This window comes from Caretta caretta, chromosome 7 (genome assembly GCF_965140235.1).
Source record: "Caretta caretta isolate rCarCar2 chromosome 7, rCarCar1.hap1, whole genome shotgun sequence".
NCBI classification, from domain to species: Eukaryota; Metazoa; Chordata; order Testudines; family Cheloniidae; genus Caretta; species Caretta caretta.
Genome location: NC_134212.1, coordinates 67,086,658 through 67,114,522, shown reverse-complemented (window position 1 = coordinate 67,114,522; position 27,865 = coordinate 67,086,658). Strand labels below are relative to the sequence as shown.

At 41.5% G+C, this 27,865-nt stretch overlaps 1 protein-coding gene across 11 annotated transcripts in view; it reads right to left on the bottom strand.

The window, feature by feature from the left end:
- The window catches only part of ZMIZ1 (zinc finger MIZ-type containing 1), a 474,637-nt gene that overhangs the window by 335,871 nt on the left and 110,901 nt on the right, over window positions 1-27,865 (bottom strand). For 9 of the 11 annotated variants that reach the window (XM_048856930.2, XM_048856927.2, XM_048856919.2 and 6 more), the window contains one exon: window positions 20,740-20,864. The exons of the other annotated variants lie outside the window; for them this stretch is intronic. The gene's annotated coding sequence lies outside the window, so the exon portion shown is untranslated. The remainder of the gene's footprint in view (window positions 1-20,739; window positions 20,865-27,865) is intronic. 11 annotated transcript variants of the gene reach the window in all.

Below are 27,865 nucleotides of genomic sequence, written 5' to 3'. Positions count from 1 at the left end.
TACACTCTACTATGGCCAGCCAAAGCCTGCACATCAAACTGTAATAGTTCCAACCATCAATATGATTGCATCAACAGCACTCATGTTAACAACTCCTTCAGAACTCAATGGTATAATAAGTCTCACCACCTCCAGTGAGTTTTGTTTATTTATTCGCTTTAAAAGTAGTACTGGGAAAAATAATTACCCCACAAAGTTGTATTAAAATTAAGGGCCTTAATCTGAAGAAAGCAACGTGTAGGACATATGAGAATACACTGCAAAAACCTACGCACAATGGGGTGAGTCGGAGCAGAGGTTAACTGAACTGTGATTCCCCGTTTTTACAGAAAGGGAAAGGTTGTTTTTTTTTTTTACAAAACCCAGTATGAAAACAAATATCATTAAATGTAAACACACAAAGCAGGTTCGTTTTGGTTACATTTAAAAGTCCTCTGCAGCGTTGAAAAATATGAAACTGCCACCATAGAATTAATACTAAAGAACAGTAAATAATAAATGTAGGATTCCACAAAACAGTAAATGTACAGTAAATTGCTGCTAAATAGTAATTAGCAATTATTTTAGTAAAAATTAACTAAATTTTCCAAAGTAACTAGTGATTTTAGGTGCCCAGCCTCAGAGACCAATTCTGGAATCGCTGCCATCTCGCCATAATACCACCTACCTTCATGGAGCTGTAGTGAGGCTTAATGTTTGTATAGCAAACTGCAAGCCCTGGAAAGAATATACTATGTAAATATTATGGGGGTGGGGAGGAGAACAATATTTCAGCAGAAAACAGCGCTCTTTTGAGTTAAATTTAGAACCTTAATACCACTTTATTACACAACATGAATGCAGGGTCTGCCTGGGTTTCATAACTATACTAATTATTGGCTAAGGGTATGAAACTTTATATCAAGATCAGCTAACAGTGTAGAACTGCAAAGAACAAGTTATTTCATACTTCAACACACTGGTTTGAGCAAGTATTCTTCAAGCAAATACAAAAATCCAAAATCACGTTAGCCAGTGGCCATCAGATAGAAAACACAATGAAGAAAGTTATGGTTGAGCAGCTACACACGTTTTGGGGTTTTTGTTGTTGTTATTTCTTTTTTGGGGGGTGGGGTGGCGGTGTTAGTTAAAAAGAAATCCATACCTCTTGAGCAGTTTTCTCTGCCGGAGGTTTCCTAATTCAGCTGCAGGCAAATCATGCTTTCTATGAATTTTCACTGTGAAATTAACTGCTCATAATTTTATCATGGCGTTTTTCTTAAAGCCCCAGCATCTGGATTCAGGTCATTATTTGAAAATTGCAGCTTTCACATGTTTTAAAAAATAAGATTTTAACTCTCATTGTTGTTAAGAAAAGCTTAAAAAGGGTAAAGGGTCAAAAACCAGAAGGCTAATATAAAGGACCCCAATACGTGTTTTCTTTAAAATCTCAATTTTCAAGGGTCTGACTTACGATTTTTGAATGCTTGGGGTTGCTGATACTATTAACCAGAGAAGGCTGAACCCATTTACATAGTACAGGAGTGGTAAACTATGGTACTGTTCTAAAATGCCTACATGGAGTAAAGTGTCAGTCCACTGTTTAACTTGAGGCTTTACTGACATTACAACAGCAGATTCTACCATGTTCCTAACTTAAGGATCACAGTCAAACAGACAGCTTATAACTACTCTTCTAATTTTAAATGCTTATATATGAGAACGTATCTTTTTTGGTGCTCTCCCTCAAGTATGACAACCCTCCCTCTTACCCCACATACACAGATACTATGATTTGTGCTAAACAGACAGAAATAGCAGTTTGACAGAGGCCCAAGTGCATGATCCGACACGTGCAGCTGTCTAAATAGCACCACTCTTGGCTTCACTGTGTGCTAATGGCATTCCTTCCGCTTGGTCTCCTCTCTCCACTTTTCACCGGAGCTTAAAAAGTCAGCCACTTCCAACTCCACCAGGACTGAAGTGCTTACTTAACAAATAGGAAAAATAGTCACACAACTGGGTAAGATTTCATTCACTTTGGAAGAGATTCAAAAAATCTTTGGTCATATGGCAGCAACCCGACTGTCTGATTTCTGTAGCTTTATGGAGTAACTGTTTGACGGTGGGTTTTTATTTTCTTTCCATCCATAAGGTGTCTTTAGAAAAATAGCCATTCATATCATCTATATTTGAAGGAAAAATGCAGAGATGTGAAAATAATGGCTGAGAGATCGTTAGCTGCCTGGCTGTCATTTTCTGAGTCAATTTTTTATAGTAAAAACAAGACTTCTGCTTTTGTATGTGCATGTTTTTCTTAGGTGTCCCTTTGAAATTCTACATAGTCTGGAACAGTTTTAAAAAAAATTAACATGAACTATTCCTGCTAATTTGCTAACCTAGCAGAGATATGTCATGACTTTGTCGCTGTTTAGGCACAGACACTTTACCTAGATATAGAGTGTCAGGGAAGAGAATAAGTTCCAGCATTCCTCTTCTCATATTTTCAGACATATCCCATCATTGGCGGGCTTGAAATCCTGACACAATGTGGTGGCCCAACATTCCTATCACTTAGCTTCCCTCCCCAAGCAGCAGTGCAACTGATGAGCTTCGAGAGCTAAAAATATCAGCCAAAAATTTCTCTTCTCCAAAGGATTAGGTGTCCCAGAGAGAAAACCCACTGGATGACAGTGAAATCCAGGTAACACACAATTGTATGTAGGCCTTGGGAAGCATCTAAAACTTGTAAAATTGAGATATCATAAAAATGAATTTTGGGTTGGATGTGAATTTCAGACAATACAGATATCTGGGGTTTGGGGAAAAAAATAAAAAAGGCTTTATTTGTGATGTTGTAGTCATGGCTGCGTATTCACTAGACATGGGCTTTCCAGGAACAAATTATGAGAAACCACCAGCATTCTTTACCAACCAACAAGAGAGAACCCTTTCAAAGAGATGACAAGAATCTCAAATGTCACTTCAAGAGATTGCTAGCAGAATATGGACCTCTTATGCCTCTATCACAAGATGGAATCCAGCCTTGATAGCAAATAAAAGTTATCCAATCCTATTTGGTGACCTCAGCGCAGTCCCTACTGAACTAGTATTCACATCACATAACCCCCCATCTCACTTAACAATAGTACACGCCCAACTTCAGTGAGAGGGAAACTTGCACCATATGTATTCTGTGAATACAAAGGAGGCTTTAGTCTCCAGGGCTGTCAATCTGGGACTTTTCACCAGCACTCAATTCACTAAAATGGAAACCATTCCTTCAAAGAAAATTAATCCTAGTTATCAAAAGAGATTGAGGAGACAGAGAACATCACTATTACAAAATAAAGTGATGGAATAACATCTCTAAAATGCTTCCAGAGTCCATAGAACTCTGACAGATTTATAGATTACAGGGTGATTAAAAAACCTGACGTGTCTTAAATGTTAACTAGCGTACCTAGATACTGTTAAAGGCTGAGCTGGTCTAGCTTTAGCAATTAAAAAAAAAAAGTCTTCCTTGTGTTTGCCAGTCTGAGCACAGAGCACTAGATTTCTGCTTGGCTTCACCCACAGAAGAGTTTATACCATTGATGAGGAAATTAACAGGTGTAGTATTGGGTTTGAGTTAGTGACGGTTCCGCACACCTGGAGGAAGGGGGAGGGGAAGTCTGAGGGAAATATCAAACATCTGCACAAATCAATGAGTTCAATTTAATTACCTGCCAAAGAAAGATTAAATAGGGTGCAACAGGTGATGTTGAATCTTCCTAACCGATTCCACTATTTGAGGGGATTGCTCATCAAATTGAACTTTCTTTAAATGATGTAAAATCAAACATCACCCACGAGATATTGTTACAGTTCCCATCTCAAACTGAGTATATTGTATATAGAAATGTGGGGGGGTTGTAGGGAGCCTTGGTTTCCTCATCTCCCTCCAGTGCTCTAGTTCCGCTGTAAATGAGGTCTGATGGACTAGCATTGGAACAGTAGCTCCAACTCAGGATGAAAGATATACAGGCATACTATTGGTAGGATTCTAAAACAACTCATCACACTGGTATAGCTCCCATTAACTTGAAATGGGAGAAGAGGTAGATATGGGGTGGTCTTTCACACTTTGAAAGACCACCCCATATCTAAGAACAAATTTGTGAGTATACAAGTGACCTCCACAGAATAGATAACTCGTGGTAACCTCTCTCTGATACAGAGACAGAGATCCACATTAAGCACACGTAAAGTCTGTCCAGTACCACTCTTGATGCAAAAACATGCCAAGTAGACATAGGGACTTTATATGTTCCATTCTATGCATCTGATGAAGTGGGCTGTAGCCCACGAAAGTTTATGCTCTAATAAATTTGTTAGTCTCTAAGGTGCCACAAGTACTCCTGTTCTTTTTATAGGGACTTTGATGTAAGATAGTTGAGCTTACATCCTGGGTAGATAATCTGGGTAGATAATCTTTGGTCTCTTCCCTCCCCTTCCATACTCATGTACTGTTGCAGGAGACTGAACCGGAAGGCAGACACAAGAGTGTACGTTCCATTCCACCAATCCATCATATTATTTTAATACTTAAAATATTTTTAAATGTTAGGATGTACTGCCCCGTCTGATGAAGTAAAAAGGGGAAGGTGATATCCGCATTTTCAAGAAAGCAAAAAGAAAGCCAAACCCTAAATTGTGCCATGTAACCTGGGAGTTAATTTCATAAATTTGCCTTGAAAATATGATGAATAAAAGCAGACTACAACATTAAATAGCAATTCGTGTTTCACACTACATTGTTAGAGCAAAGATTTTCAAATATCACTCATGATTTTGGGTGTCCAAACAGAAACACCCTAAATGCGCCTGATTTTCATAAAGTGCCTACAACTCAGCTTCTGAAAATCAAAGCCCTTTAAATCATCTCCAGTTGGGGACCCAAATACTGAGGCACACACAGTCACTTTTTAAAATCTTGGGCTAGATGGAAGAAGAATGCTAAAGCATACCCCTCCACTGCATGTTTTTGCTGAATATATTTATTAAAAGGTCACTGAAGAAACTAAACAAGTTATATTCTTGTTTCCTGGAAGAGGTTTCCTTCCTATCATGAGTGCAAACAAGAAAACAACTGTGACCATTTCAGGTTCATTTTTACTCAATACGGATGTTTCAAAAATGCAACTAGACAAGTTCTATCGGCACCAAAGTGATTTGTAAGTTGACGGGTTGCCAAGAAAGATCCATTTATCCATCAGAGCCTTGTGTTGGGCAAGTGTTTGCTGGGACAATTGTTATCCATGTCAGAAAGCCTCAACCCTAATCATTAAATGCATTAAGTGCTAAAATGCATCTGATATTTCAAATGAAATCCAAGTGCTGTTGACATAAAAGGCTCACTGAAAAAGAGCAAACAAACAAAAGAAGGCCAGATGAAAAGGGCACAAAAGATGTCCTTGGAATAGCACCATTACACCTGTTCAATCAATTGTATTTCTTTGCTAATCAATAGATTAAATACAATATTTCCAATATCAGTTTTGTGTAACTTTTCCTCCTTCTATCATGCATGCATGGAAGGAAATCATATTCATCCAGTCTAAAAGTGAAGAGTACATTCCATGTCAGGTCAAAAAGTAAAAAGGGAAGGAAAAGAAGAAAAAAAACCACACCCTGCACAATGTTAAATACCTAACAGGAAATGACAAATCAAATGGAAATTACTGTAGTAAAAACATAATTAAAAACTTGATTGAAGTTAAACAGAATTTACATAACACTGCAAATTAACTTTACTCTGAAAGTCTTCACTGAGAAAGTAATAAAAAGGCATTTCATTAGTAATCTATATTTAAACAATACACACAATAGAGCTTTCTAATGAGAAACATAGGGTTTTTAATAACAGCCGTTTCCAATAGCTGCCAAGAGACATTGCTATCACTAAGACTGCTGTGTATTAGCAAACAAGCTTTGGGGATATCATTTATGGATTATAGCCACAAGAAACCAATGGACAAATAAATGCAGGTTCTTTCTGTACAGCTATTATAAATGAACTGAGTTGAAAACAGGAGTACAAAACCCTAAACTTAATACACTGGGTGAAATCCTGGTTCCATCTTAGTCAATCGTAACTGAGACTTCAATAGAGCCAAGATTCTACCAATTTTTCTTAAAAATAAGCCTTCAGGAAACCACATTTCTATTGGCTACACATTACACTTCACTGTAAGTTCTTTGGGCAGCGATGTCGTTTTGTTATATGCGTAGACAAGTATATTCCACAAGGAGGCCAGAAAACAAATATTAAATGGAAATAATACCATTTTTATAAAGTGCATCTAATCCCTGCACAATGTTTAGCTAATGTGAATTTGTCTCAGTTCAACAGGACTCATCACCAAATGAAATAACCAAAATGCCAACCGGATGAGGAAGAAAAGAAATGTACTACAACTACCCAATGAAAACTACTTGAAAAACATGGTGCAGGACATTAATTCATCTTATATTTCATTAGATTTTGTGGGTTTAGTTCATTTTATCTTTTGTCTTATTCTTTACAATGGAGGAACACTGGGTCAACTTTTATTTAGGCAGCTCCGACAATTCTTTAATGCTGTTCATTTCGGCAGTTTACAACAATAGTCTTATTTCATTTTTCTGAAAAAAGTACTGATTTTCAATGCTTTTAAGTACCTAAACATGGAGATAGGTACTTTTGTAAATCTCACAAGGTGCTTAAGTGTTTAATTTGCATTTTGGGCTTTTTATCTTTAGACACCTAAAAACTAAAAAAATTGTCCCTGAGCTACCAGGCAACAGGTACTATTAAAAAAAAAAGAAGAAGAAGAATCCAAATCAATACATCAAAAAGCCAAGACAATAAAAAACGTCTTGTGTAGATTTCAAGGGTTTTGGATCCAGACCATGCATTTTTATGCCCTCTGTAACATGCCTTGCATGCCTTTCAGTTGTTATCCAATATACATATACATACTACAACAATGAAGTAATAACAATGGGCTCCATGGCATTATATAACAATGATCCAGACATGGGCAGAATTCAGCTGCCCGGCAGAGGCATGAGGAAATAGATGACCACTTCATCATCATAGCTGTAACAGACACTGAGGTTAAAATGGAGGCCTAGAGTGAGAAGAAAGAAGGGAACTCACCTTCTTTGTTCCACTTGTTTTTACATGTTATTGAAATATCCTTACTCCAGGTAAAGCATGCCAATTATTTTTAAAAATAGAACTTCTACTGTTGTACCCATTACTTTCTGCCACCATTGGCATTTCACTTCATGGTCATGCCAGCTTCTACCCTTCTCTAAAAAATTAGCAACTAACATCAGAAAACTACAAATTCTCCCAATTTACTTTTTAAACAAGAAATGGAAGCTAAAAACCCAGCATAGCCACAGCGTTAAGCGCCAATTAATCTTATAGCCTTGCAATTAGTTCCATTTAATAGAGCAACCTAAGAGGGAAAGGAAAATTTGTTTTAAATAGTCATCCAGCAACTTCACCTTCCCATTGACAGCCAGGACACTTCCACAAGGAAAAAAAACACCCTACATTTGGAGAGGTTCAATAACCATGAGAACGACTGTCTATCTTCTCCCCAACCTGCTTAAATATTCATCCAAAAAATTAGCCCTCGTTATTTTTCATTTTCAGGATCTTCTTGGTTCTTAGGCCTATTGCCATCTGACAGCAGTGAGCTAATCTGGTGGTAAACTGGGATTGCTGCCGCTACTGTGCATAACATGTTCCTGTTCACTTTTTCCAATTTCTATTTTGTCTATGTCTTCCACCTGCAGTACTTTGCCATAATTCTGGATGGCGAGATTTGTGAGGCTGTGATGGTCTAATTTATAAGCATCTAGTATAATGGGGCCTAGGATCCTGGACTGGGGCCTCTGGGCACTACTGTAAGACAAAATACCCAACAATGAAATGAGAAAGGTTGTTCCTGGGGGATTTATGGTACACACATGCATATTTAGTACATAACTGCAAATATGGAATGACAAAATCCCTGCCTTGAAAAGCTTCCACATTCTATGTTCTTGACAGGCCAAAACAAGAGAGGATGACAAACAGCGGAGATGGAATCAGGTTAGGAAGAACAAGGAGTTATGTTAGAAGGTTCATGTCACTGCTCAAAATATAGTCACATCCCATCAACGGAGGTGCTCCCCCCTGTTCACTGACATTAGTGGATGTAAGTGACTCACTTATTGTGGTCACCCCAGAGGAAGTGCTTTCATAACAGACTTAAATGATGAGAGTGCAGTGGTTGGCAGATAAAGGTTGGAAGGGCATTTCATTTATTAGAGGCTGGATAGCCATCTGTCTTGGATGGTTTAGACACAGCAAACCCTGCATCTTGGCAGGGAGTTAGACAAGATGACCCTTGCTGTCCCTTCTCACCCTATGATTCATACAGAGTAGCATGAACAATGGCATGGAGATACTTGTAGTAGAAACAGATTAAGGTATCAAGGCTCATGTTGCTGGCAGAGCAGAGGGAGTAAAGACAACACAGTCAGACTAGGTGAAATACATAGGAAAGTGTCAAAGTGACATAAGACCTTTAAAGTAAGGGCAAGCCCTTTAAATCAGAGGTGATGGAGAAAACAGAGCCAGTGGAGTTATTCAAAGATGATGATAATAAGTGGCCGGATCAGTAGGCAATTTTACAAGCTGCATTTTGTATGGCTGAGAGGGGATGATGTGGATGTCTGAAACACCAAAGATCAGGAGGTTGCAGTAATCAAGATATAAGATGATCAGTGCATGGATGAAAGAGCCACAGAGTAAAAAAATAAAATCTCGTTAGAAAGCGCTGTGGCAAAGTGTATTCACAGATGGCACAGCTGGAAGACTTGTTCAGTTTAACAGATTGGGATGCAGGTATGGACTAGCAGGTTGATGCTCCACCCAGATAATACCTAAGTAGTTCTTATAAATGGTGAGATAGCAACTGGAAAGGTTGGAGATTATAGTCTCATTCCGGATATCAAAAGCTTGTCCATTTGTTATAAGAACTCTCTATTTATGGGTCTTGTTGGATTTCCATATGCTGTTGGATGACCAGATAGGATCACTTGCCAGGAGTGTCACTGGCAGTTGCCAAGGAAGCTGAAACATTTCCCTTTGAATGAAGACCATGCTTTTGTGACTCAAGGTTGGATTATTCCAATGTATTCCACATGGGATTATATGTCTGGACTATTCAGAAGCTTCAGCAAGTGCAGAGAAGGGTTGCACTACATGATACTCCGCATGGAACACATTACACCAGTGCTCTGTGAACGGTATGGGCTACTGTTACAGATTGATTGATGTAATTCATAGCACATGTCAATATTAAGAATGAAAAAACTGCATGGGAGATTTACCAAAAGTGGCACTGCCAACCAAATTGGTCTGTGAATGGTTGTATCTGAGATATCTTATCAAGTCTTTGAAAGGCAGCTACTCATCACTGTCTAGGGTTTTCTCTTCACAATGGACAATCTCCTATAAGGTAGAGAATGAAACTGTTTTACTAATGTCTATTGTGTGTCTCTGTCTCCAGAAAAGAGTTTGGAAAAACTTGTTCCGTTTAAAAAATGTAATAAGCATGTCCAGGGGGGAAATTGAGGTTTTGTTGGTATCTGGACAGTAATTGATGCTGACAGTCAGGCCAGACTGGTGAGAGAGGGGATTGCTTTCAAGAGATGTAAGCAATTCACTTTTTTCCTCACTCGAAGATAAGACAACCTTATCCTGCTTATGAGAAGTGTAAATCTAGAGATATTAAGCAAACTATTTATTTTGTTTTAATTCCACCTCCTCTCAAATAAATCTTACTTTTGCTAAGATTACTGTTGAATGGGTAATTTCATGTAATTGCCCCCAATGAGAAAAGAGAGTACTCCATCTCCTCTAAAGAGATGCCGAGGAGCAGGGTCAGCTTGAAAGGATTAAATTTTTATCAGTAAATATTGGTAAATGTAGATTTCACTATGCACACACAAACCTACGAAAAATATTTTGATCGATAATAGTAATTTGCACAAAGACAAATGCTCCTTGAGATTATATTAGAGTTTAAGGATTTTTACTTTGTATATTTTGACAATTTATGCTTTAACGTTTATAAACCTTTAACTTCTTGAATCTCAATATCTGTTATTAAATAATTATTGTCTGACTCCCCCATAATTTCCAGAAACTGTGAAAATTTAAACTTGAAAAAATATTTTAAAATGCTTAACAATAAAAATTTGATAGCTATCAAAATTATAAAAAAAATAAAAATTGAATTCTGCCAAGTCTACCTATAACCCACCCCCTTGGGTCTCAATCAAGGCATACAGACAAACGTGTCCTCTCCCAGCGATTTGGTTTGCCATCAGTCTGCAACAGGGGAACACAAGGGGAAAACCCAAAAACACCAAGAGATTTTGCAGTGGTGTTAGTCACAGCTCCCTGCTGATTACCATGTCACAATTAAGGTGTTGGTTTTATCCAACAAAACCTTAAACAGTTTGGGCTCTGTCTATTGTAAAGGCCTCCTCTTTTCATGGCAGTTGTGATCAATGCCAAGGTAATCAAGCTCTTATTCCCTTTGTGTAAATGAGAGGGGGATGAGGATACTGCTCTCTTCAAATGGGCCTTGGCTCTGGAAATTAATTTCCTTTTTGATCCATCAGAGCCTTTTTTGATAACTTTTAGGGCCCATTTGTCCTTCCGGTCTTTCCTGGGAGATGTGATTTTGAAGAATTGACAGCTGGGAGAGTTGACTGTTGGCTTTGAGACAATATGTAAATGTTTTTGCCCAATTACTGTTTTACAATATCGGACACAATGCTTGACAGAGTTATGAGCCCATTTAAAATTACTTAAAGGAAGAAAGATACAAACTTCCCAGCATCATTTGTTTAATAATATTGCCCACCTCTCAAATCTTCTCCTTTTCCCAGACCCTAATGCACTCTAGACCCACTGGTTATTACAATTGTATCATGTCCTACAGGAAAGCACACAACATGTTCATTAATAGAACATGTACACTTTAAGAAGTGGCAATAAACCAATAACTACAGACTGACTCTTGTTCCTCTAGGACAGCGGTCCCCAAACCTTAGAGGATCGCACCCCTGCTTACTCCAGCAGGGCCGCAGCTCGGGGGGCGGACGGGGAGATGGACAGGTGTAAAGGGCTGCAGCTGGGGATGGGTCTGGGTCTGGGAGCGGGGCCATGGCCAGAGGCAAGGCTTGGAAGGGGCCGTGGATCTATGCCGAGGCTGGGGATGAAGCCAGGTGCAGGAGCAAGGGGGTGCACCCCACACTTTGGGGATCTCTGCTGAAGATGACACTTCAGAAGACTACCCCACAACTTCCCCACCAACTCAAAAAGCAATCACATTCTGCTAAATATGATGTGGAGCCAAAACTAACTTGTGGTTCTTGCCATCCGTGTGTACCCTGTACAGAAAAGTCACTCCTCTCAGCCTTTCCTGCTCTTTCCCACTGAAAAATTAAGAGCTTAAAGCAGCACAAAGTTATGTTTTATTCTAAAAGGGCCTATGGCAAAATAAAAAAAAATTGTCTGGAGAAGGGATGTTTGAGGAAAGGCCCAGTAACTACTGAGAGTGCTTAAATCATAGAACTGACGGACTGAAAAGAGAAGCTCTAGACAAGTGGTTTCCAATCACTGCTACACAGATACTTCGGCTTCTTCTGATTAGTGCTCTATGCTTCCCCATCCCCATCTTAATGATCTGCTTCTGTGCTAGGTCACCCCAGCGCCATCTCCCAGTTCAGCTGTTTATACTCTTCCCCACAATGGCACATGGGATTCCCACAATCATGGTATGGAACAGTCCAAGCTCATTTGTGCGTGACATAACTGAATGGAAGGTGGTGGGCATTGGCTGAGAAAGTTAAGCAGAAAAGCTATGAACCAATGCTCAGTGTAGTATGTCATGAGGTACTTGTACTGCTACTGATTTTGCCACTGGACAAAAGTTATATAGGGGAGTGTTTCCAAAAGGCACAAAGGCACCAAATTCCCACTGAAAATCTATGGCAGCCAGGGGCCTAAAGCCTACCTGTGTCTTTGAAAATCTCCCCCTTTGTGACTTGCAATTCTCTGCAGAGAATTGCAACAGCTTTTCAGTAGCAATTAAAGTGCCTTTCTCTCTTCAAGGAGAATTCTACAGGATAGATGAGGAAGAGGACCAACACTTCAGAAAAACAAACCAAACAACCATGTGGTGGCTGGAACCTAGAATTTCCATCTTTTATTTGGATTTCTGAAAGATAAAATGTACAAGGTACATGTTCATTAAAAACTCCACAAAGTATGTAAGTAACACATGTTTTGGACTGACCAATGTCACATCCAAAGATGTTTTCTGGAGCAGAAAGCTTGCTTTCATACCATGGTGATGGGAAACCTTAGAAAAAGATAGATTACATTGGAAAATCCACCCAGGTTTTGTCTCCCTGACACAGGGAGGGAGCATGCATGGCACTCTTCGAAAAATTGTACAAGCACCAGTGACTCAAGTGGCCAGGTTATATGTTTCTGCTTTGCCTTGGGTAATGTTTCTTGAAAATCTTTGCACACAATAACCTGTTTATTACACACTAGTTTTTATGTGGAATTGAATAAATTAAGGATTTTTCACCCAGCTGAGATTTACTCAAATTAACTTCTCCGTTATCTCTCCATTTCCCATTTCATAAAATGGGCTCCTTTTGGAGGAGAAAATAAAACAAGCAATAATATAGGTCAGGTGAGAAGTAAAACAAGTGGTACAATAAACCTAACACAAATCTATGTCTTGGTAAGAAGATAATCCCGGAAGGTCTGCTTGTTACTCTAAGAGCTGATTTCTCCAATTGGCTGGGGTAGTTATTGTCCCTAGACCCCCTCTGGAATGATGATCTCAGGAGAAAGGAATCATCACCATCAGTTCCAAGAAGAGAATCAACACACCAGAAAGCATGCTCCTCTCAGTGCTTTTCCTTTTATACTGTGATATATTTATACCCAGGAGAATGCTGCTCACGTGCAGCATCTGCTCTGGTCAGGGAGGCCCCTGCTGTTACCCAGTTTTACAACTGAGGCACAGGGAAGTCTTATGCTGGCTAAAATCTTCCCACATATTCTATAACCACAAGACAACACATGAGCCAAGGAAGGTTGTGTTGTTTTAAAAAGTGTTCCTCAAATCCTGATTAAGCACCCTTCACATAACACATACATAATAATAATAAATGCTTTTCATCCCTAGATCTCTCAATAGTTTACCAAGGAGATCTGTATCATTATCCCCATCTTATAGCTAGGGCAAAAAAGTGACTTGACCAAGTTTACCCAGCAAACCAGTGGCAGGAGCTGGAATCCAAAGCCGATGCCCAGCACTCTATCCATTAGAAGACACTGCCTCTCTTACCAACGTACATTTATATGGTGATCTGTCCATAGAGGAGCCTTGCAAAATTCTATTTGTCTAGTAATACATAATTAGTCATTTACATAATCATCATGTTCCCCCACCTTGGGTGGGCAAGCAGATTTTGTCCCTGGGCGTTCATTATAATTTTACAAGGCAGCCGTAGAGTAGGCTTCCAGGATTTTACGAACAATGGTGCTTTATTTTAGCTCATCGCTTTTCCAGTCTCTGCCGCCTCACTCCGTGTTTTAGACAGTAATCTCCTTAAGGTGCAGCCCATGTGTCTATGTTCTATAAAGTGTTGTGTACATTTATGGCAAATATAAAGGTTTAATTAAATACATGACAATGAAAACAAGATGAGAAAGGGGTGCTGCCCTCATGCTGGGTGCAGCCCAGCTCCTCAGGACATGCAAAAGGAATGCTCCAATAAGAAATGCTGGAACACTGGTCTAGTGGTTAAACATTCGATTGAGAAAAAGGAGACCAATGGTGCATTCTTGGGTCTGTCACTGACCAGCTGTGTGACCTTGGTCAAATCAATGGATCTCTCTGTTCCTGTTTCTACTCCCAGCTTTTGTGTGACTTGTCTATTTGCACTGAGAGTCTTTTTGAACAGGGACTGTCTCTTACTACGTCTGTACAGTGCCTAGTAAACACAATGTGGGGCTCCCAATCAGTGTTCCCTCAAATTTTTTACATCATCACCTTCATATTGGTGGGGGTGGAGCTGAGGTGTTCGGAGTATGGAAGGGGCTCAGGGTTGGGGAAGAGGCTCTGGCTGGGGATGAGGAGATCGGGGTGCAGGAGGAGGCTCAGGGCTGGGCTGCGGAGGGGTGAGGGCTCCAGCTAGGGGCAAAGGCTCTCTGGTGTGGGGTCGGGGGGGTTCAGGGTGAGAGAAAGGGCTCAGGGCTGGGGTGCAGATGAGGGGTTTGGGAAGCAGACTGCCCAGGGGCTGCAGTGGGGAGAGAGGACTCCCCCAGCTGTCTCTCGCACCAGCAGCTCAGGGCTGGGGGAGAGGCACTTCTCCCCGGCTGCAGCAGCTCCAGCGGACCTGGTCCAGGCTGAGGAAGGGGCTCCTCTCCCCAGGCTGCAGCAAGCCCGGGGCAGCTCCACGCTGAGGCCGGCAGGGAGGGACGCCTCTCCCTGCCACGGCCAGGGCTGGATTAACTCTCCTGTGGGCCTGGGTTTATCAGATTTTATGGGGCCCCTGTATACAAGTCTTTTTTCTAATTTAAAACAAAATGATCACAATTATGGCATCGAGGCTATTAATTCTATACTAAACTTGCCTTTTAATTAACATAAAGCCATTCTGTGGTTACATTTCAGTCTTAAAACATGTAAAATATAGTTAAGTTAATTCAAAATAGTCTACTTCATACCTTAGAACAGCTATTATATTAGCTTCTTTCTGGGAGGGAGTTTGGGTGCAGGAGGGGACTCCAGGCTGGGGCAGAGTGTTGGGGTGCAGCAGAGGGTGAGGGATGCGGGCTCTGGGAGGGAGTTTGGTGCAGGAGGGAATTCTGACCTGGGGCAGGGTTTGGGGTGCAGGATGGGGTGCGAGGTGTAGGCTCCAGCCGGGAGGCGCTTACCACAGGAGGCTCCCAGGCAGCAGTGCAACACGGCTCAGGCAGGCTGCCTTCCTGCCTGCCATAGCCCCACACCGCTCCCAGAAGCACCCGGCTGCTGACACGTTTCTGCACGCCCCTTGGGGGAGCAGGACAGTATGTCTCCGTGTGCTGCCCGTGCCCGCAAGCGCCTGGCCAATGGGAGCTGCAGGGATGGTACTGGGGGCGGAGAAAGCGCACAGACCCTCCTTCTGCCTTCACCACCCCCACCAGGGGCCGCACAGACGTGCCAGCAGCCAGCCACTTCCGGTGTGGGGCCATGGCATGCAAGCAGCCTTGCTGTGCCACTGGACTTTTAGCAGCCCGGAGATCACGATCGACCGACAGAGACTCCAGGATCGACCAGTCTATTGCAATCAACAGGTTGGTGACCACTGAATTGTACATAATTATGGATTTATTTTTGCGGGGCCGCCCCTTAGCCCAAGGTCCTGTGCTGCAGCCCCTAAAGCCCCTGCATTAATCTGGTCCTGGCAGCTCTGTGCTGGGGCCGGCAGGGAGGAGCGCCTCTCCCCACCACAGCCCTGAGCCCCTGCGTGGGGCTTAATAGGTAGTTGCGTGGCCGCGCATCTTAGAGGGAACTTAGCTCCCATCTCAATTGGGGATAAGACAATAATAATAATACTATGTAACAACCTTGCCTCTGTTCTTATCACCAAAGACGGAGTTTGAGAAGGGCAGCTACAGCAGAAAGCAGAAATACAGATTAGATGGAAGACCACCAGCGACTGGACAGGCACTCTTTTGACAGTAGCACGGAGAGTGGGAGAGAGCCTCTGTTGTCTCAAACAGCCCCAGGTGGGGCTATACGACACTATACAGGTGCCAAGTATTATTGGTAGGAGTAACATGAACTGTCACCTGATTGGGAGTAAAGGAGAAGTGTAACCACTGCTTCTGTAGAATTCTCCTTTTGGGGCCCAGAGGAGATGGTAGCAGTAAAAAAAACCCAAGACATTCCACATCCCATTTGCAGCAGCCAATGACTACATGCACATCCCACCAGGCATTTCATATGGAATATCTGCAATTCACTTTCCCTCACTGGCACCTGAGGAGGGACTGATAATTACAGTGTGCCGCACTGCAATTTGCCAAATTTGGGGGGGTTTTGGAAAAAAAAAAATCAAGCCAAAAAATAGGTGGGTGGGGTGAGGTGGAAGGTTTGACCAGCTATTGAGTTGGTCAGAATTTTTTGATTTTCAAATAAATAAATAAATTCGAAACAATAACAAAACTTAAAAACATTTCATGACACACCCTCCCCCAGCCAATCATTTCTAATTGTCAATTATTTCTGTTTGAGTAAAGCCTAGAGCCCCCAGTCAAGACTGGGAGTCCATTGTGCAATGCACTGCGCAAGCACAGAAAAAGAAACAATCCTTGCTCCAAAGAGTTTATAATCCAAACAGAAAGGAACAAGGTGGGAAGGGAAGGAGAGGCACAGAAAGGTGAAGTAATTTGCCTATAGTCACAGAAGGTCAGTGGCATTGCCAAGAACAAAATCCAGGTCACCTGAGCTCCCAACCCAGTGCCTTTAAATTGCCACAGTACTGGTGTCCCCGTTCATGTACATTTTGCTTATTTCAGGAGCAGGGTATGAGCCATTAAAGCTTTCCATAAATATTTAATGTTAAAGGAGTTTGTTAAAACAAAGTATAATTTGGATGAAGCTGTTGTGTCCCCCATACTATCCTTCTGGGCAGAGGGGAAGGTTCTCAGAGAGCTGAAATCAGCAGACTTGCAGCTCTCTGACTTGGTGAAGATAACGTAGCTGTATGTCAGCAGTGCCTGACAGCTTCCAGAGCCAATACCTCTGACAGATGGGCAGGACCATTTTAGACCTGGACTAGGAGAAGTGACAATGGAACCAAGGCGCCTAAGAGACTTAGACATGTTTTGAAAATGTTACCTGGTATGACTTCAGCCAGTGAGGGAAGAACATTTGCTAGAGTTGTTTCACATGGTTCAGTCATGCCAGTATTAGGGGTGTTTGTGGAACGCAGGAGAATGTTTCTATGTGTTCATAGGGTCTCATAATTATTCAAAACACCTACATTTTCTTGTTTAGATGGACCAACAGATACAGAGGTTAAGTGACATGCTCAAGGGCACACAGCAAGTCAGTGCAGAACCAAGGTCTAATAACAGAACCCTGCCATCCTGACCCCAAGCCTCCTGCTCTGACTAGTAGAAAATATTTCCTTTAAAAAAATTTACAATTCTAAATATTGAAAATACAACCTAGTACTAGCATAACTCTTTCAATGGCTTACACTAATTGCCCTCATTTTTTCTCCTTATTACTACTACACATTTGTTCCCCATTTCAGAATGCTTGTGATTTTTTCCATAGATTCCTAACTCAAGACAATTTGCTTTTAAAATCCTGACTGTAATTAATCAATACAAATCACTAGCTAAAATCTAGCCAACCTAAACAAAGAGCATGAAATATTTGCTTTACTACAATATCAACATATTAATAAGCAGACAATCTGGTGTAAGCTTTTGGGATTTTTCCTCTTTTTAGGCAAATTGTCAGGGAAAATTAAGTTAAAAAAACTGCAAGCTAGACAAACCAATATACCTCCAGCTATGAAACTCTTACCTTTGAATTACATTCAACCATAGCATTTAAAGGTATTGATTGTACCTAAATTCCCTCCTACACGAAAACGATTAAGAGAAGTTGGAGCGCTGAGAAAAATACTAGCTCCTCAAGAAAATGAAAGACAGCATGAATGGCAAGATCCTGACACCTTCACCCAAGCAGTCATTCACACTAGTAATCCTGTGTTAATGAAACCCTCTGATAAAAAAGGTTTGCAAGTTTGGATTCAAAACGAACCTCTAAGGACAGGTCTACATGGCAATTAGACACAGGGGGCTGGGCTGTGCCAGCTGACTTGGGCTTGTGGGGCTCAGGCTCGAGGGCTCTTTAATTGCAGTGTAGCCCTTTGGGCTGGGGCCGAACTCAGGGACCCTCCCAACTTGCAGGGTCCTAGAACCTGGGCTCAAGCCCCAACCTCGACACTGCAATTAAACATCCTCTTAGCCCAAGCCCTAAAAGCCCAAGTCAGCTGGCACGGCCCCAGCCTCGGGTTTTTAGTTGCAGCGTGGACATCCTGTGAGCCCCATACTTACTCCTGAGCGCTGATATGAATACAACAGAATATCATGCTTCCCGCCCCATTTATTTTATATGTAAGGTGCGTTGGGGGGGGGGGGGGAGCAGGGAGAGCGTTGTATGAAATCCTGCTCCTTCATTAGGATCTATTATCGTAATTTATCTGTGGGATGCGGTCACGCAATTCCCATTACAGCTGATGTGACCTATGCACAGAGGGGGGAAAAACAGACATGGGAGCATGCAAGTGATGCCACGCCGGGCAATTCTAACTCTCAGGGGATGACATTTCTGATGGCTATTGGTAGATGCCCTTGGCTCTTCATCAAGGCTCCCATCATTATTAACACATTGCTTGATCTCTTTAACATGCTCAATCATTGCCCAGATTTTAACTAATGCCAGGTCTACCATGGGAAGAGCTGGGGGGTGTGGGGTAAACGTGGTACTTGGATCAGCCAATGTGGTGAAGGACCAGACTCCTGTGATACCAAAACCCCTTGGAAAAGGGTCCCCTGTTCTTTACAAACAACTTTCACCTCAGACCTGACAAACTCACGACAGCAGACACACGTCTTTCAGATATTTATCCATAAAGGGTAATATGTAAGGTATCTACAGAAAGCTCATAACTTGTCAAGATTCATAATCATTGTGAGATGTCTGTATGAATAATATTTAAGGAATAGGTTTCAGAGGAACAGCCGTGTTAGTCTGTATTCGCAAAAAGAAAAGGAGTACTTGTGGCACCTTAGAGACTAACCAATTTATTTGAGCATGAGCTTTCGTGAGCTACAGCTCACTTCATCAAGGTCTGATGAAGTGAGCTGTAGCTCACGAAAGCTCATGCTCAAATAAATTGGTTAGTCTCTAAGGTGCCACAAGTACTCCTTTTCTTTTTATTTAAGGAATAATGTCTTTCAATATAAAGTGTGCTTTATGGACTTTGAAGTAACTGCAAACAATCAAAACCACTTGAAGGTAAAAAAGGAACTTTGCAAGACAGGGGTTCACCTTCTGTTCATGGGAACATAAGGCTGTTTTCAGTATAACACAGAGGGGGGAGAAGGCCACTGAATCCTTTCACTGAAGAGCCATCTTGAGGAGCAAGGTGTTCTCATAAAAAATTGTATCCTAGTTCTTGAGAAACCAGCCAGCTCTGTAACAGAATGAACTTGATGGGGAAAACCTACTTTATTAGATAGGAAAGGTAACTATTAATAAAGTATAGATGCAGGTTCGCCTTTTGATTTTGTTTTGTATTGTAAACATTTGTTTCCATCACTCTCTCCTGTTTCTAGTTAAATCTTTATTGTTTCTTAAATAAACTGACTTTTGTTTTATAAATAAGTGCTCACAGGCACTGTGTGGTTCACAGGAGCGGTGGTCTAAAGTAAAACCAGTAAACTAGGGTATGCTGCACCTCGGGGAGCAGAGGATCTGGGATCTCTGTGAGTAGCCAGTATCAAGGGCTAGATAGCACAAGGGAACGATTCAAAGGCACTTGGGGATGGGGGTGCTCCTATTCTTAACCTGCAAGGCGAAGGTAGGGCTGGCATAGCCCAGAGGAGAGTACGTGAGCAGCTGAAAGGCTGGTGGTGTCAGGGATCTGACATCCAGTCAGACACAGGCAAGACTCCCTCATGTCTGGGAGATGGGGTAACAAGGTGACCCACAGTCCTGGCTGCCCCAAGAACTGTCACAGTCCCCATTTTATTTGGAGGTCATGGAGTTAATTGGTAGGATAGCCTGGAATAGAATTCAACTCACCTAATTCCCCATCCTGTGCTATTATTCAGGTTGAACATCACTGCTTCCCTCCTTTAGGGCTTACCTCTGCCTAGTGCTGAGTACCTCCTGCAAGGTGCCATGTGCTCTCAACATCCATTGACTTCCAGAGCAGCAGTCAGGTCACACAGGCATTGTTCAGTACCTTGCAGAGCCAGGCACCACATTAGTATCTGAGCCAATCCACTCTCTCTCTATCTTGCTGGCACTCGTATCACAATTCACATTACTACTGCTTGGCACTTAAAATAGCACTTCATATTTTCAAAGCTCTGTACAAGCATTAACTTGAAACTAGCCCCATGTATGTACTAATATCAAACTCAGGACCAGCCCTCACCCAGCACAGCTAGTAACAACATAGAGTTTCCTCTGCAATCCAGAGGAATAGATATTTAGCAGAAATAGAAGTCCTAGACAGACTTTGCATAAAGATAGGTCTGATCAGTGGCAGAGAAGATTAGAGAGTTCCCGCCATGTGTCAATAATTACAAAAGAACAAAAGGCATCTGAAGTAAACATTGCTTCCAGGAAATTGGCAAGTACCAAGTGTGGTGTCCCTGAACTCTCAAAATCCGCAAAATTTTCTTTTCCTTTTTATACTAGAGCTGAGCAGCCAGAGACAAAACATAGCATCCACACTCTCCTGTGTGCAAGTGAGCTACTTAGAAGGGGAATCAAAATGGATGTGGAAACATAACCCAGGCACTTTTGTAACTTCTTCAAAAAGAGAAAGTTTTACCTTTGCACTGTTCAGCATTTAGGAATAAACTGTGTGTCTGGTTTGAGTCACTGGTCGGACACTGCTGACAAGACGTGTAATTTGACGACAAATGGATCTTGTAGAGCAAATCGCTCGCACTCCCTCTGCAAAAAAAAAAAATTAAGAGGAAAAGCAGATTTTTCACACAAAGTAAAAAAATGAGCCTTTGCTTGAGAAAAGTGACAGAAAAAGCTAGAGTTGTTCTCTCAAAAGAGAGAGATCTGTTTGGAAGTAGATTACACGTCATCTTCTTATGCAGATAATCTATGTTTTCATTGAGCAACTCATTTGTGCTGCAAGCACTTTTGCATGAATTGAAAGAAACTTTGATTTATCCAACTTGCCAGGTTTTGTTTAAGAAAAACAAAGCCATATCTTGCCTGTGAAGATGACAGTCACTATGACAGGGAAAGGCCAGTATTTTAGCTGAATATACAAAGCCCTTGCTGTCTGTCTTTCTCTCCTCCCTTTCCCCCCCTCCCAAAATCATCAACCCAGCTTCAGAATGATCTCACGTAGCATTGGTTGCAGCAGCCACTCCCAGCGCTGCACTCTGACCTGCTGTAAAGTTCTTTACTAGCTATGAATTACTTAGTAGATTCCTTACTGAGACTGTGTCTGCACACACACGTGTGTGTGCACACATCTGTATTTCCACTTTACACAAGACTTGCAAAATAAAAAAATCACTGAGTGATGTGGCAAAGGCTGCTTTTAAATTAACTCTCCCCCCGAAAAGCTTACAGAAAATAATTTAAACTCAACAGTCCTTAGAAATCATCTGTATGAGTTAGTGCATGTTTGTTAATTCAGAACTTCTTCTACACAGTCTAATATTTAATGTTGATTTCATATACAGAGGCCTCCATTAAAATCTGTACAGTTTTACTTTTCACAAGATTGACGCTGCCAGAGTATTTCCTGTACTTGGTATAAGGAATACCACTGCAATGTTAATTCCCTGCAAACAGCAACTGCACAGCTTTTAATGGGGAGCACTGTCAATCATACAAGGTTTTAACCAATTCATGCATACCCAGGTCACTTATATATCAATTATGTAGAAAACCCTTTTTATGCACCAAGCCAGACTAAATTAGATCCATTCAACATTGAGGTTAATAATTACTAGTTATGGGGGAGAAAAAGAAGCGGAGAACTGGACTAAAGGTCACAAAATGATGTTGCACCTGGCTAGTGTGGTGACACAGAAATCATATAGTTTCCCCTAAAACTAGAAATAGTCCACAAAGCCCTGACTGACAATGCTATATGCTCGTAACGTTGTTTCAGACTATTGAAATCAAGACAGAGGATGTAGCGTCTAATGCCTTCCAGTTGAACAGAGGGGGCTGGGGGGACTTTTAATTAATTGAAGCCCGGATTCTCCATCTATGGTCTGAAGGCCACTCTCTCATGAACCACAACTGACTGAGAACACTGAGAACTGACGGAGAAGAAGGAGGTTGGTAATTAGGAGGGGAAATAGGCCAGAGAGGTTGCTCTCTGATGAACTGATCCACAGAATGACAGGTTTCAGAGTAGCAGCCATGTTAGTCTGTATCCGCAAAAAGAAAAGGAGTACTTGTGGCACCTTAGAGACTAACCAATTTATTTGCGCATAAGATTTCGTGAGCTACAGCTTACTTCATCGAAAGCTTATGCTCAAATAAATTCATTAGTCTCTAAGGTGTCACAAGTACTCCTTTTCTTGATCCACAGAAGAGGAGGATGACGACAATTTCCCTTTCCTATTACCTAGAACATTCACAAATATTTTAGCTGTGTGATGAAAAAACTAAGCAGGAGGCGGGACCAGGAGAGTCAATGGTTTGGGAGTACTTTAAAGAAGAAATAGGCCTACACCCATTGCTAGAACTCTACTGCTCCCTAAACTTTAGATGTTCCTACATGGAGGTATTTCAGAATTTGAGTTTTGCATCTTTGCCCTCTCTCCCAAAGGCAAAACCCAAATCCTGCCACTCCTGAATTCTGGGTGACAGAACAAAAAAAAGCATCCTCTACTGAATCAAGCACATATCTCTTTTAAAAGCCTTTACAAAATGCAAACATCCATAAAATCAGGAGATGCAAAACAACTAACATTGATCTTAATCTCCACTGGAGGTCAGAGGAAACACCCTCAGTTTTAATTTACAACAAGTGAAGCATCCAGAATGTTACACCACCAGAGCTCCTCATTTTAAATCGGCCATGCTATTGCTGTTTGCATTAGAATTGAAAGAAAAAGGCATTGAGACATATCGGAATGAGCATGGGGTGGAAGCTAGAAGTTCCCTATCTCAAAGGCCTGTTTCTTCAGTAGACGTAACCAAGTCAATCAACCTCTCTGCCTCAGTCTTCCCCTATATAAAATGGGAGTGATAATCTTTACCACATCGGGACTTTGGGAGGAATAATTAACAAACATCTGCAAAGTACTTTTAAAAAATGTCAAGCACTACATAAATGCTAAGTATTTCACATTATAATTATTTAAAATGCTAAATGGTTTAATTTTAATAGGGGAGAACGTACAACTACAAAGAAATTTGAAATTTCTTTTTTTCCACTTGCACAACGGTCAAAGAAAATCCTAGCCAGAGTCAACTCTCTTACTGCTCTACCAACCAGGATGGAGGAGATGACACACGCGCATGTGCGGTGAGAGGTGGTGGCAAGGGGAGGGGGGAATGAGGAGAAGGAACGTTGCTTTCCAAGGACCAGATTGGTTTACCACACTAAGCTGAGTCCTGGACCGCACAGCTGCAAGTTATAAATGTCCAGGGAGGCAAACATGAGTGGCATCCCTTCCAGCCTGCCAAAATTCCAAGCAATTAGAACAGCTAGCACTTTCAGCTCTTTTGCAGGTTGCCTAGATGGAGCCTCAAGAGCAGGGAAGAATGGAGGGAGGGAGCGTTGTTTTAAGAAAATATGTTAAATCAATTTTATTTTTTATTTCCACTGCTGAATATTACTTGGCTCTCTCCACAGCCTTTATGCATGTTTGCCTTACTCAGTAATGCATTTGCCAGAAATCAATATCCTCTTATCCTCACTAACTAGTAGCCAGTGTCATCACCTTTGCAGCTGCCCAGTGCAGTCGGAACAGGAGAACTGGTTTCTTACTTGTCTTATTTCAGACAACTCATAATATTCAACTTAGACACCAGAGATAAATACTCCTATTGCAGCTGGTTGCCAAGAGCTTTTAAATCAAATTCTGTGTCTTTCAAATGCACTTTTCCACTGAGTAAATATGGAGGGGCCATTCCAGGACCTCATTTTAAAAAAATAGCTCATGACCAGAATATGGCGAATTTTAAATTGACCCACCAGGATGGCAAGAGAAGGGTTCTTACCCTTAGGAGATGTGGGAGGAAGGAAGGGACAAAGCAAGATATTTCAAGTGTTCCCATAGAGTACAAATGATAGGAACAACAATTATTATTTGTACAGTAGCAATGCCTAGAGGCCCTGATTGTGCTATGCACTATATATACTTGTAACACTGGGCAGTCCCTAGAGATAACAGCTCACAATCTGAATGGACAAGAGAAATGGTGAAAGGGGAAATGGAGGCACAAAAAGGTGAAATGGTCCCAAGGTCAGTGATAAAGCCATCAATCAAACCTAGTTGTCCCATGTCCCAATCCCATGTCCTAATCACCAAACCATCCCACTCCCTCAGTCATTCATGGTCCCTCAGCTCCAGCATTTCTGACCCCTAATGCAAAAATCAGAGAAAGTCATAGAAATGGGGGTTACAAATTTTATAAAAGCCAATAACTTTTTTCCTCGGCTACAAATCTTCCCAACACATGATCAAATGCTTTCTAGATCAAATTTGTAATAGAATGGTATATCCCCTTTGTATTTTAATCTTGCCTATGCTCTGCATCTTCTGTCTTGTAAAAAAGTGTTAATAACAAGCTATCATTCTAATTCTCTGCAACTCCATGCGCTGGGTATGTCTACGCTAAGGAAGCATAGCTCCATCGTGTAGTAAAGACACAGCCATCAGTATAGGAGCACCACCTTCCCAAGTGACAGCAGCTAGGTCAGTGGAAGCATTCTTCCAGTGACCTAGCTGTGTCTACACTGGGGGTTACGTTGGCATAGCTACTTTACTCAGGGATGTGGATTTTTCACACCTGACTGAAACAGCTAAGTCAACCTTAATTTTCAGTGTAGACTAGACCTCTATTTAAAGTTTATCCTCCCAGAGCATTGAAGATGGAGTTATTCCAACACCCATCAGCTGGGTAGCATCTCAAAGCAATTCCAGACCATTGGGACAACAGTCTGACTCAAGGTAAGTTTGGGAGACTTTACCACAGAGCAGTTCAACCCTGGGTGCCTTTTTGAGTGCCTTCAGGCTCCACCATTTGACAATCACTGCATGGAAATGGTATCTATGTGCCAAGGAGAAAAATTGGGGCGCTACCTCAGACACGGCCGCCAGTCCTCTTTTGGAAAGGATAATGCAAAAATACCGCTGTCTGAAAAGCATATGGGATTCTACAATGGAAAATAACAACCTTTAACGATCAGGCAGAAAAAAAATCCCAAAATTCCAGACAACCTAATATCTTGCCTCCGGGAAGCATGTGCCACACATCTTGGTATATGCCCCTTGGATTAGTCCAATCAGTGATAGAAAGCCTGTACTGTTAAAAAGTGGGAAGTGAGGGCTATTTCCTCATCAGCACCACTAGATAAACAAATTCTCACCCGAAACACCAATGACCCAGACACATAAACACTGCCCAATTTAGGGCCAAAATAGCAAGTAGCCAGGAGGCTGAGAGGGAGCTAGTGGATATTTGGGGGGAGGTTGCATAAAACCCAACTCACTTAACACACAGTTGTGTGAAGACTGCATGAGTGCCAGCATGCAATGCTTGATGTTGCCACACACTGCATTATAGAACTGTGTTTGACCCAAACACAGTACAGTACAGGCTGCATGGAACCCACACCCATTCAGGATGGTGCTCTGTCTCCCTTTAGTCGTGGCTGGGCCACATATACAAGTTGATGACCCTGCTGCAGCCTTGGTGAAAGGAGCCCTGTCTTTTAACTCAAGCCACAGAGACTCATGCTTTCAGATCCTAAAGGTCCTAGTTTTGATTCCTGCTGCTGACATCACTCGGGGTGCAGCTAATTGGCCACCCCAATAGAACATAAAACCCTCAAGACATTATAAGCTAGTCTGTTTATACACTTGCCTCCTTACACTCATCTCTTGGAATTGAACTAATCAGTTGTAACCTTTATATCAGTATTTCATCATACAGATGCTGGAAAGGAAACGTCAGAATGCTGCTGTTGGAAATGCCCCCTACATTTTCCTCCCAAAAGGATTTAGTATTGCAGTCTAATACTTCCTTCTAAATGGGCAAGTGCCAATTTCGACTGTGCTAAGACGAGTACATTTTATATTTGTAATGCTTGGTTGGTAAAAAGAAAAACAATAGGCTTCTTCATGAAACACCAAGGTTGGTAGTACAAAATAGTGAAGCAAGAAGTTGCTTATACCAAAGCTGGATCCGTCATTCTGGTTTTATATTACACCTCTTCAAAACCGTAAAGCTGCCTCTACGGGGAGAGATCCATCATTCAAACAATAGCTTGAAATAAACCACAATCTGATGACTGTCACAGCCCCTTTGACACCACTGCCTACCATCTCCCAGCGTTTATACGCTAATCAGTTTAGTCTTCCCACTTGGATGCGTGTGAGGCAGCTGTTTCTAATGGCTTGTATTTTCTTAAAGCCTCATAGAGCAGACAGCCAGGGCTCTACAATTTCCTATGCTCTCTCGGCACAGACTGCCCCAAAGGAGGAACAAAACAACAAGAAAGAGGGCATGGAAAAAAACCCATTCATTTTCATGCTTCCTGAATCATGGAAAATCTCAGCTCATTTCTAGTTAATGCTCAATTGTTCTTTTCCAGCGTATTAAATAAAAGCCTTTCTACAAATTTGACAGTTATCTATTACTAAAGTTAAAATTCAATTGCAGGTCTCTTCACAAACAGCAAAGAGTTTTCTTTTCTTTTTTAATTAATATATTCAATTTTTAAAAGATCTTGCCAGCAGCTGCAGTTGATGCACTTGAAGTATATGTGTCACTCTTATTTGTAACTTTGTTTTATAAATAAATTATATAAATAGGCTTCTTTGATTGCTCAGAGCATCCAGCATTAAGTACTGGGGCATAGCTTTAGGCATAATTGTACTACTGAATTCATCAGCTGCCTAATTATCATTCATTTTGCATCTATTTCTGCTAATTAAAAAGAGAAAAACTCTTAACAACTTTTACATAAATACGGTATTTGTTCTCCGTAAAGACATGAGGTTAATTTACCAGTGATTAACAGATTATCTAATTTTATAGCTGTCATTCTGCAGAGGCCAGTACCCCACAGCCTTGGCAAAAGGAAGCAAAAAAGGAGAACTGAAGTTCTCTCTCTTGCTATAACCCCCCATTATATCCTACCTAATCTTAAAAAGAAAAGGAGTACTTGTGGCACCTTAGAGACTAACAAATTTATTTGAGCATAAGCTTTCATGAGCTACAGCTCACTTCATCGGATGCACACGAAAGCTTATGCTCAAATAAATTTGTTCATCTCTAAGGTGCCACAAGTACTCCTTTTCTTTTTGCGGATACAGACTAACATGGCTGCTACTCTGATACCTAATCTTAGTCACGCTCATTTGCTGCATCATTTCCAACTTTGGATTGTAAGTGGACCATCACCAGGGACTGACCCCAGAGGCTGTCCCAGAGCTAACAGCATGAATCTCCACACCCTGAGCAAAAGACGATTCACATTGAATTCAATGGCTCTTGGATCAAGCCCTAAGGGTCTACATAGCAATTAAACAACCACAGCTGGTCCAGACCATCTGATTCAGGCTCAGGCTGTGGGGTTGTAAAATTGCTGTGCAGATGTTGAGATTTCATGAGCTCTGGGACCCCACAAGAGGGGAGCGTCTCAGAGCCCACGCTCCAGCCCGAGCCTGAACATCTACACAGCAATTGTAGCAATCCTACACTCTGAACCTCAGTTAGATGACCTGGGCCAGCCG